This window comes from Nematostella vectensis, chromosome 14, assembly GCF_932526225.1.
Source record: "Nematostella vectensis chromosome 14, jaNemVect1.1, whole genome shotgun sequence".
In the NCBI taxonomy this organism is placed as follows: domain Eukaryota; kingdom Metazoa; phylum Cnidaria; class Anthozoa; order Actiniaria; family Edwardsiidae; genus Nematostella; species Nematostella vectensis.
In genome coordinates, this window is record NC_064047.1 from 14005121 (window position 1) to 14005753 (window position 633).

Sequence of the window (633 nt, forward strand, 5' to 3'; positions counted from 1 at the left end):
AGGGGAGGGGAGGGGAGGGGAGACACTTACCTTATCCAGAAAGGGCAGGGTGGGCAAGGTAGGAAATCACTATCAAGAGGGGAGGGGAGGGGAGGGGGGAGACACTTACCTTATCCAGAAAGGCAGGGTGGGCAAGGTAGGAAATCACTATCAAGAGGGGAGGGGAGGGGAGACACTTACCTTATCCAGAAAGGCAGGGTGGGCAAGGTAGGAAATCACTATCAAGAGGGGAGGGGAGGGGAGGGGAGACACTTACCTTATCCAGAAAGGCAGGGTGGGCAAGGTAGGAAATCACTATCAAGAGGGGAGGGGAGGGGAGGGGGAGACACTTACCTTATCCAGAAAGGCAGGGTGGGCAAGGTAGGAAATCACTATCAAGAGGGGGGAGGGGAGGGGGAGACACTTACCTTATCCAGAAAGGCAGGGTGGGCAAGGAAGGAAACCACTATCAAGAGGGGGAGGGGAGGGGAGGGGAGGGGAGACACTTACCTTATCCAGAAAGGCAGGGTGGGCAAGGTAGGAAACCACTATCAAGAGGGGAGGGGAGGGGAGGGGAGACACTTACCTTATCCAGAAAGGCAGGGTGGGCAAGGTAGGAAACCACTCCCAAGAGGGGAGGGGAGGGGAAGGGAG